The sequence below is a fragment of the Lepisma saccharinum genome, chromosome 2, assembly GCF_977018435.1.
Source record: "Lepisma saccharinum chromosome 2, izLepSacc3.1, whole genome shotgun sequence".
Classification (NCBI taxonomy): domain Eukaryota; kingdom Metazoa; phylum Arthropoda; class Insecta; order Zygentoma; family Lepismatidae; genus Lepisma; species Lepisma saccharinum.
The window spans coordinates 138,017,957-138,028,521 of record NC_139230.1 but is presented as its reverse complement, the minus strand read 5'-3'; the positions used below and the strand labels follow the sequence as shown (position 1 = coordinate 138,028,521).

General features: G+C 40.4%; 1 non-coding gene across 1 annotated transcript; it reads left to right on the top strand.

Moving 5' to 3' along the window:
- The first annotated feature begins 313 nt into the window (after window positions 1–313).
- Window positions 314–385, top strand: TRNAT-AGU (transfer RNA threonine (anticodon AGU)). The gene has a single exon. It is a non-coding gene; the product is annotated as a tRNA-Thr (tRNA).
- The last annotated feature ends 10,180 nt before the right edge of the window (window positions 386–10,565 follow it).

The following is a 10,565-nucleotide window of genomic DNA, read 5'->3' as shown; positions in this document are numbered from 1 at the left end:
AGGCTCAACTAGGACTTGAATCAGGTGAGGTCAGGCTGGCTCTGTAGATCAGTGGTTATAGCAATGGCATGGTATGCCAGAGACCCAGGTTTGAGTCCTGGTCGAGCCTGCATTTTTCGCTTGAAAATTTCTACACAGTACATCTCCTGTGTGTGCCTAATCTACAATAATTCAGATCTCTATGCTGGGAGGAACCAGGCAACATCGAATTCTACTGTGTTTCAAAGGCAACAGGTCCTGTTGTAGTATCACTGGCAGAGACGATTCCGTGCAGGTAAAACAGCGATAGTGAGAAATCAAACGAGGCCAGGCTGGCTCGGTAGCTCAGTGGTTACAGCAATGGCACAGTATGCCAGAGACCCAGGTTCGAGTCCTGGTTGAGCCTCCATTTTTTGATGAAAATTTCTATGTTCAAGTTTCTTTAAGTGTATAATTATTATGCTCAGATAGGCTAATGAGGATTGGGAATACAGTTTTAAAATGGAATCCGAATCACTATGCAATATGTCTCCGCTGAGGATCAAACCTGGCACCTCCTGATTATAAGACAGTGTTACCACTATGCCATTGGGTAGGTAATACAAAAACTCATATAAAGCAAAAACAAATAAGTTGCTAGCAGAAATGGCCAATGTGTGTGTCTTGGATGTAAAATTATTTACGTAGTTTCAAAATATGACTTCATGAACCTCTAAAACTCTTAACTGACACTGCAAGTGAAATAGGTTAGCCGTAATTAGTAAAAAAAGACAAAATTTCCAGGTCTTTTTTCCAAAAAAGCCAGCTTTTTATCGAAAAAAAAACATCCATTCAAAAAATTCAGCTTTTTCGCAACTCTATAAATAAATAAAATCAAAACAACTTACTAAATACTATTTCATTTTCATTCTAATTCTCATTGCATTTACCACTTTAATATTATTTTCAATTTAAGTTTCACTTTCATTTTAATTCTCATTTTAATCCTAATCTTAATGATGTTATTTGATTTAGTCTTATTTCCTCCATATTGGATTCAATTAATATTTGGAACAATTAGGTAGGTATGGTAGATAAGTTTGCATCATAACAGCCTAAAATGAACTTAATTACATTAATTCTATAATTATACACTGTATGTTAACATGTATGTATCCTTACATTTGTAACCAAAATTATTCATTAATCTCCATAATTAATGTGTGTGACCATGACTAATCACATAGAAAAAAAAGAAATGTATAAGTTCTCTCATTACTGATGGAATATCATGGTAGCATCTATTGAATGGATTTGAAGTGAAATCTGAGAATTAGTGACAATATAGCTTTCAACCAGTTCCATGTTTTCTCAAGAGACTGGCAAATAGATTTCATGTGTTCATAGGGGGAATAAACTTTTGAACAAAGGAGGGCAAAAGAAAGTGAGTTAATCTCCATGTTCACAAGCACTGATGAGATGAAAGAGGGTGAGGGGTACTCGTTTTACCATGATAATGGCAGAAATATTGGTGTTGCAGGCTTTCAGTCCTACACCCACCACATTTTCCAGACTTAACAATATCAAAATTCTCTTCACAATTCTAGCATGCATTGTTTCTCTTTAAAGAGACAGGTTCATTTTAAATATTTGCAATCTGGACATTAATAAATTCATGGAGACAAGCCAAAAGCATCCCTTTAGAAGTAACACACAATGATATTTCAGCTGTTGGTAATGATAGAGCTGAACAATTCAATCTAACGTTTCAAAATAATTTTGTTTCAAATGATGTTTTAGATCACCCGCCTATCAAATCTATCTGCTCTCACTCTCTTTCTACCGTATTTACAGAAGTCTTACATTTCCTTACCTCCTTTTCTTCTCGCCGAGCATCTGGACCAGACAATATTCCTAATATTTTCCTTCATAAAACAGCTCACTACATTTCCAGATTTAAAAATAGGAATGATATTTGCTATCTTCCATTGAGTGGGACAGCAGCCTTCAGAGAAGCACCTCTTGTATAACATTGCAAGAGGAGTAGCTAGTGAGTGAGCTGTTCTTTCCACACTTGCTATTCTCTGTGAAAAAATTCTGAAAAATAGACTTCTGAAATTCACATCCCCTTACATTAACCCAGGACAACACGGCTTTCTTCCAAATTCTTCATGCCTTACCAATCTGTCTTCTATGCAATCCTAAGCCATAAATGCAATTACTAATCGTAGTGAGTTAGATGTTGTGTACTTTGATCTCTCCAAAGCTTTTGATTCAGTGGATCACCATTATTTACTGCATAAATTATCCAACAGATTTAACATCACTGGAAACACGTTAAAATTAGTGAAAGACTATCTAAGAATAAGACAACAACATGTTATACTTCCTGGAACTCATTCTAACTGGCTTCCTGTTATATCTAGTGTGCCGCAAGGAAGTGTTCTTGGCCCTCTGTCATTTGTATTATATCTGGATGATCTCACAGACCTCTTTAATTCCCCCATCTCAAGGACAATTTTAATGTTTGCCGATGATTGTAAGATTATGAGGGAAATAAAACAGCCATCAGATATGCAAATTCTCCAAAATGACATTAACAGATTCTCTGAATGGTGTAAGCAATGGAAACTGTCCACAAACCCTTCTAAATGCTCTTACATAACAATTTCATTGAAACAAAACATTCTTGAAGGTAATTATACACTCACCAACCTCCCTCTAGCAAAAGAAGCACAACACCGAGATCTAGGTATCCTCATACATTCAGAACTAAATTTCGACAATCACATATCAACCATCACAAAAAAGGCAATGTGTATGCTAGGACTACTTTACAGATTCACCGAAGGCACTTTCTACTTACTTTAAAACATTTGTGTCCCCCATTCTAGAATATTGTTCACCAATCTGGAACATGGCTGCCCATTCTCATACCTCCAAGATTGACAGTGTTCAGAGCTTTTTCCTCTGCATCATTCTTTTATCACCAACATAGAAAAAAATGTACATACACATGTAAGTAATGCTTTTGTGAAACTGATCTGTTTACCTTGGTACTGTTTTGGCTTGTTTAATTTTGTTTATTTTACGTTATCCTTTTTTGTGTTTTTAATCTTAGTCCATTGTTTTACTGGTTTAAAATGGCTTCTGCTGTACTGGAAATTTCAATAAATAAATAAACCACTACTCAATATTACAAAATAATACACAAAACTTTAATTTGAATGTGGGTTCATATTATCCCAGTAAAGTAATTTATTGTAATATTAATTTGTAATCTCTAGTGTGAATTTACTTAACTCTCACATTTTTCTTATTAAGCAAAATATGTGAGATGGAAATGTAATAGTGATCAAAACAGAGTCAAAGGGAAATGGTGATAGGTACGATCTAGACCATGTTGGTTTATACGAGGACAAACATTTCCCTCCCCATAGTGTCATGAAAAATGATGTGCACACACAATATCATTTATGCAGTTAGTGAAAAGTAGATCATCAGTTGTACATTTTTTTTTCAAGTTGGTGAAAACTGGCTGAAAACTAAAACTGCATGAGCCCATGCCACAGAGGATTGCAAGCAGGGACCAGTGGAGCTGATGCATTACCATACAGTACTGTAATGAGCTGGAGAACATGAAAACACATGCAATGGGTCTAGATATGTCATTACAGATGCATAAGTGAAGGCCGTGCCTGTCTTGCTGGTGGATGATCAGTAGGGTGCAGATTTATAGGCACTAAAAACCTCTCAAATAGGCAAGCAAATAGGCACCAGAATGATGCAAATAGGCACTTAGAAAGGTGATATAAAATAAGAAAAGTCACTAAAATAGGCACTTAATAAGGCACCCAAAATAAAAAGACATTAAAATAGGCATTTTCTACTTCCAATGCACATGCATACTGTATTAGCATTCCAGTTTACATATAAAAGTGTACTAATTATTCACAAATTTCAGGGAATCGTCAGTTAAAGTCACTCTCACAAAAATAACGTGTGCTAACGATTGTTAAGTGAATAATTATTCTCAAGTGATGAAAAATAACTATTTGCACCATTTTAACAAAATATATTTTAAAGGATGTGAAGAATTTCTGTTATCCACTGTACTAATTGCACACAATAGTTTGAATCAAATCCTCATTTGCACGTAAGCTAGGATAACACAACCTGGTTAATTTACTCATTTGAATGTATTTTACTTGCATTTTTTGCACGAGTAGATGAGCTGTTTATCTGTATGCGCAGAAAATTTTAGAATCAATTATATCGTTTGACTTAGTGTCAGTGCTCAAAGAGAGTGGGCATGCAAACCGATGGCATCCTAGAAACTAACTCCAAGACTCGCTGCTTAGTGTAATTCTCCATATTCAACACAACACCACTAAACAAAGTTTTTCACATCACTTAGCATTGTTGATTGATTTGCTTTATTTTACTTTGCTTTTTGTGCCACTTTTGGCTAATTTGTGAAGATGGGGATGAGTGATGATATGATGAAATTGATGAATGGACATTTATGAACATCATTGCCCGGGATGGGATTCGAACCCGGGACTCTGCCACAGAATCTGAGGTAATGTAAGATGAAGGCTCATCACAGTGTGCATTGTTCATCATTTATCCTTGTTCCCGAATAACGCGAGAGGTAGAGATATTAAAACATTTTCAGAGGGGTGGGAAATTATACGTGAGCAGCTCAAAATTTTGAACAAGTCTATTAAATAAAACTATACATATGTAGTACCTAAGTACATTTGGTATTTCAGATGTGAAAAAAAAATGTAAATTAATTTAACAGTTAAACATGTCTGCTTCATACAAGCTTCACAGAAAATGACTTTTCCATGTGGAGGCAACCTCTGTGGCAGAGCGGTTACTACAACAAGGCTACAACTCAGGGGTCCCGGGTTGGAATCCCAGCCTGTGCTTGCGAGTGTCTTCTTCCTTGTGAGTTTTTCATCAATTTCATCACATCACTCATCCTCATCAATGCGATTAGCCATACATGGAGAAAAGTGGCACTAAATAAAAAAAAATCAAGTTTCCTGTCAGCAGTAAAACAACCTTCCAGTTAATGCGGAAGTCTACCTGAGAATATTCACAGAGTTTGTCCATCAGTTAACAGATGATGAAGTAACTCATGAACTCATGTATATTTCCAACAAGATGGTTCGACATGTCACACTTCAAATGTCAGCACCAGAGAAATTAAAAGTTTCTTTGGAGCGAATTGTCTCAAAAAAATTTTGACCATCAAGATCTCCCGATCTCACCCCACCAGACTTCTTTCTTTGGGGCTTATTGAAGTGGAAAAGTATATAGAAATAAACCCCACACAATCGCAGCCCTGAAAGAATCTATACATCAAGAGATTGAAGCCATTACCGATGCCACATTAAGAAAAGTATTCTAGAATTTGGAGAGACGTGTACATGCACATGAACAGGTTGGCATAAGAGGGGGCCATACGGGTACCCATAGCTGTGCCACGTATCTGCAGGTAATGTTGGTCACCGAAGGAGAAGTTGTTGCAGGTAAGTACAAAGTTGGCTAGTTGTATCAGGAAGTGGGTGTTGGGATTGTGGAGTTTGGGTCAGTTGTTAAGGAAGGATTCCGTGGCACGGAGGCCATAGGCATGGGGAATATTGGTGTAGAGGGAGGTGACATCAACTGTAGTGAGGATGGTGTTTGGTGGTAGAGGTGGTAAGTTGTGGATGATGTGAAGGAAGTGGTTGGTGTCACGGAGGTAGGAGGGCAGGGCTTGGACGAGGGGTTGGAGGTGAGAGTCTAGAAAGGCTGATATGCGTTCAGTGGGTGAATTGTAGCTGGACACAATGGGTCTCCGGGAATTGTTTGATTTGTGAATTTTTGAGAGGAGGTAGAAAGTGGGGGTGCGGGGATTGTCAGGAATGAGTGAGGAGATGGTGGAGTTGGATAGGCCTTCAGGGGGTCCTCGGGAGAGGGCTAAATCCAGAATTTTATGTAGGTGTGTGGTGGATGAATCAACCATGGTGGGCTTGTAGGTGGATGAATCAGAGAGTTGGCAGGGGGAGGTTTCCACCACAGTCAGAGGTGTTAATGAATACTATGGTAGACCCTTTGTCGGCAGGGAAGATTTTGATGTTGGGGTTGTTGCAGAGGGATCGGAGGGCTTGGTGCTGGGCTGGAGTTAGGTTGTGGTGGGAAGAGGAATTTTGGAAGTATGAACTGTCGGAAACATTGTTGACAACAGAGGTGATGTATCTGGTTGTTGGGAAGGGGAGGGGGGCAGAATTGGTGGAGACTGGGATGTATGTCTGAGGGATTAGCATTGGAGGGGGGATTCTTGGCCCAAAAATATGTCTACCTGAGTCTGCGGGCGAAAGTTTGGATGTCAAATAATAGCCGGAAATTGTTTGTGGTGGAGGCTGGGGAGAAGGTGAGACCTTTGGAAAGGACGTCAATTTTGGTTGTTGTGACTGGAAAGCTTCAAGATGGAGGTGCAGTCAGTGGGTGGTTGTGGGTGAGGAATGTCAATATGCTGGGTGCATGTTCTGTCCGAGGACTGTTGCTCTTCTGTGGTGTGGTGGGGGAGGGGCATGGTTGGAGATGGTAGGTTGGGGTAGAGTGGGTAGCAGCAAGGGTGGGTCTGGAAGTAAGGGACATGTCGTTATGGCTTGGTGTTGTGGTGAGAGGTTAGGGGGCATCCAGCATTCAGGGCTTGTCGGCAAGAATGGATAGCTCTTGCAGGTGTTTCAGGTTGAGGTCGTGGGCAATGGACTGGGAATGGTTTCAGAGTGTGTTGATTTGGTTGTTGTTGTTGCCTGGGGTCAGTAGGAGGTTTTTGGTGAGGGACTGGATGGAAATCGAGAGTTCTCGACCCCAGTGGAGCTGTGATTTTTACATGGTTAGGGTTAGCTCGGCAGCAAAATTTCTCGCTAGGTGGCGAATATTAGGTTGGATGTCTGGGGTCATGGTCGAGAAAGGGAGTTTGGGCATCATGCTTTTCGGAGTTAGGCCTAATATCAGGCATGAATATAAGAAGTGTGTGTGACAAAGAGATTTGGTGAAGGAAATAATGAATGACCAGAGTCGGGAGAGTTGGTGAGAGTTGTACACAAAAGGGTTAATATCCCGAGGAACTCCTGAAGGCCTATCCAACTTCACCATCTCCTCACTCATACCTAACCCCCACACCCCCAATTTCTACCTCCTCCAAAAAATTCACAAACCAATCAATCCCCGGAGACCCATTGTGTCCAGCTACAATTCACCCACTGAATGCATATCAGCCTTTCTAGACTCTCACCTCCAACCCCTCGTCCAAGCCCTGCCATCCTACCTCCGTGACACCAACCACTTCCTTCACATCATCCACAACTTACAACCTCTACCACCAAACACCATCCTCACTACAGTTGATGTCACCTCACTCTACACATATATTCCCCATGCCCATGGCCTCCGTGCCATGGAATCCTTCCTTAACATCTGACCCAAACTCCACAATCCCATCACCCACTTCCTCTGATACAACTAGCCAATCTTGTACTTAACTGCAACAACTTAACTGCAACTGCTCATGTGCAGGTTGGAACAGGAATTCTTTGACTACCAACAACTGAAACCAATCCTCTGGCTAAGATTCATAGATGGCATTTTCCTCCTTTGGACACATGGCGAACCCTCCCTCACTACATTCCTAAACCAATTGAACAACTTCACTACCCTCAAATTCACCTGGTTCCAATCTGAAGACCTTCCTAGATGTGGACATCCACATTGCGGGAGACCACTTGGAAACTTCCATACACATCAAACCAACCAACCACCTCCAGTATCTCCACTACTCCAGCTCACACCCCTACCATACCAAAAAAGCCATCCCTTTTTCCCTACCTCTCAGAGGGCAATGCCTCAACTCATCCCCCTCATTCCGCCAAAACTACAACCTACGCCTGCACCAAGCTCTAACCAACTGTGGCTACACCTCCACCTCATCAACGAACAAATCACAAGAGCGATCTCCCACAACCCAAAACCAATCCTCCAGCTCTGATCACCCAATACCACCTCCACATCACGAAAATCAGACATACCCTACAATCCCTCCTCCCCATCCTGCACAGTGATCCTGACACCACGGACCTCTTTCGGGATAAACCTAGGGTCGTCTTCCGTCACCCCCTTAACCTCAAGAACATCTTGGTCCAAAACACTCCCACCCCTTCCACATCACTCCCCCCCTACTCATCACCTTCCTCACCCTCCTGATCCCCACAGCTGCAGGTGAGTTCATCCTTCACCCCAAAGGCACCTGCCACTCATCCAACCTGATATACACCCTCATCTGCCAAATCTGGGGCAACTTCTACCTGCAAAACCTCCAAACCCCTTTGAACCTGAGGATCAATAATCACCTTTCCTCCACCCAAAACTCTGATTTCACAGTTGCCATCCACGCCAACAGCCATAATACCACCTTCAACAACTGTTTCCGTGTTGCCATTATCCATCTTTTACCCCCACACAGAGACACGTATTTTCGCAGGCGATGGGAAAGGGCCTATATATCAGGCATGCACGCCACTATACCCCCAGGACTCAAACTAGCCAACCACCATTTCCCCTCTTCCCGAAACCACCCACCCACCATGCAGTTAGCACTGGTGAAAGTAACCGTTTTCTGTGTACTGTTTTTGGCAACACTGATGGTAGTGACGCTGCCGTCAGTATTCTGTGCCTCTGCTCTTCATAACCACGATCTCTTTCTTCTCCATTGAAAATGCGACCTGGCTCCCGAAATATCAAACTTTTTATATTATGTGGTAAGTGTTTACTGTCTCCTTCTTCATTTGTGTTTATCCACCCTTCTGGCACCTCTTCTCATCCTATTCCTGTATGTATATACAGGGTGTTTCGTAAGTTCGTTTACAATGCTTGGGAGAAGATTGTACGAGTGAAAATAACGTGGAAAGTTCATGTAACGAAATTCCGGAGTCGTCGGTGTTGGGCAGTCCACTAAGAAATTGGGTATGCTCTTGTCAAAAAATCATGCGGCAATGTTGTGCAATTCCGGTGCAAGGGATTCCCCAAAGGACGCAAACGAAGATGTTGACAGGAGTGGGGTGGGTGTGCATTCTGCGTGAGCTGGGGCCTAAGTCTTGAACTGTCAACACATTAAGGTCTAACGAGTTCATGATGTTTTTTGTCAAGAAAGGCTAACGAATGCCATTTAGCATAGTCTCCACTCTTCGTTAACGAATACGGTTACGGACGCGCTAACAGAAAACGAGTGCAACCCACTCACATGCCAGGCACCTACCGAGTTCGTTACCAAATGTACGATTTCATTCAAGATGGAAGCTGCCTATGTTTATCTTCTACTGCGAGAAGAGGAAGAGTTCGAAGAAGAAGGAATTATCGCCAGTCTGTGTGGGAACTCACAAATAGAAAAGTTGTCAGCATGTTTAGAATGACAAAACACATGACCGAAGAACTTGTGCACCTATTACAACCACACTTGCTTAGGAGAAGTCATATTTCAGCAATACCACCAGACGTCAGAGTAAGTACATTATATTTCTAGATATTATACTGTTTAAATTATTGTTGTGAACACATTATTACTGTTGATTACATTAATCCACGTGCTTTGTAAAAATCACGCAATGCTGACAACTTTCCAACATCATTCCCAAAGTTAGCTACTCACGAAAAAAATCCGCTGCAATGTTTACAATATTTTCATATGCCAGATAAAATATATTTCACCTATATAATATAAAAATGTTAAATAGAAGTAATTGAGTTGATTTTCTGCAAGATATTGTTCATCTGTGACCAGTTAATGAAATTACGGCATTTACAATACTTCAAGTTGACACCACTACTATGTGCTATATGGTGATACGAGTAGGTTCACATGAAGATTATAAAGATCGAGGATACCAAAGGACCCTCAAATTTCTGGGAAATATTCCCTATGAAGAATTGTTTTTGAAGGCTTTTTTTCATCACAATGAGACCATTTTTTAATTATTGTAATTTATGTATCATTTCACCACTAAATCTTTAAATAATTTTCATGTTCAAGATAAACTTTCAGACTAATTGCATAATCTAACAAGCACCGACAAAGGCAGATGCAAGTATTTTCAGTCTATTTGAAACAGTGGTGAGTGAAAAATGTGTGTGTGTGTATATATATATATTAGAAAGTGCATAGGTGGAAGTTTAGTATACAGTAATCAAAGTTGCCGGAGGCTACCACTAGCAACAAAAGCTCAGGTAAAAATCTGATATTCCCCGGACACCTATAACTTCTTCGTTTTGTCAATTTTTGACATTTGTACTTACCTATCTGCTTAGCAGAACATTCTTTAACGTGTATTCACGTTTTTTTGATCAAAGTAATTGCAATTTTTTTTTTTTAAAAAAAAAAGTGTTTTTGTAACTGAAGAACGTACGTTTCCGCAAATGGTTTGTGGGGCTATGTGTCAATGGTTCGTGGGGATATGCGAGAATGGTGTGTGGGTTTATGCATATTTTTTTCGAAACCAATTTTTAACTATTGTAACCTATACGTGACCGTACCTAACCTAACCTTACCAGAAATG